We start from the raw sequence: 782 nt of genomic DNA, 5'->3' as shown, positions 1-782 counted from the left end.
TGTAGGTAAGAAACCTATCAGCAATTCTTGAAGGGCAATGGCAAGCGGCGGACGAATGGTGGAGATGGGAATGGATACCGCTCACGCAGTTATCTTCCGCAGTAAGTTTAAGAAAAATCATGTATATGTATATATGATTTAAAGGTTTCAAGCATGTATGTTTAAAAAGTATAGGTACATATGTATGTTAAGGAAACCGAGGTTGTAGCTAACAACCCTCGTTTTGAGTATTTAAGTTTTAGAACGTTGCAACAGAGCATGCAACAAATAAATAAATTTTAAACATGACGATTTAAATGATTGATTTTAAAAGGGCTTTAAGATGTACTTGAATTTAAGATTTCTCACGAAATCCGTTTTAAAGTCAAAATTAAATGGCCCGATTGAATTGGCTAGTTTTAGAAAGACTTTTAAAGAGCATTTGAAATAAGAGTTCAAATGCTGCTCTGTTTGAAAGATATTTTTAGAACGTTTTATCTTAACTGAAATTAAGAAAAGCTTTAAGAAATTTAGTGATTCACTTATTTGAAATTATTGTTACAAATTATGAAAGTATTCTTTCTTATATAAAAAAAAAAAAATGTTCCGCAAATTTTAAGAAACCCCAGTAAGTACAAGTTAAAGTTTAAGTAAGTTACAGTGGCGGCCTCATAGGAGGGTCGTCACAAAGGATACAGCCCACATATAAATGGGTTGCGACCGGGCTTGACGCCTTAAAAAGTAAATGGGTTGGGTCCAACACAACACGATAAATAAATGGATCGGCCTAGGCACGACAAGAG

The sequence above is a fragment of the Morus notabilis genome, unplaced genomic scaffold (genome assembly GCF_000414095.1).
Source record: "Morus notabilis unplaced genomic scaffold, ASM41409v2 Scaffold274, whole genome shotgun sequence".
Taxonomy (NCBI): Eukaryota; Viridiplantae; Streptophyta; class Magnoliopsida; order Rosales; family Moraceae; genus Morus; species Morus notabilis.
This window is presented reverse-complemented; position numbering follows the sequence as displayed.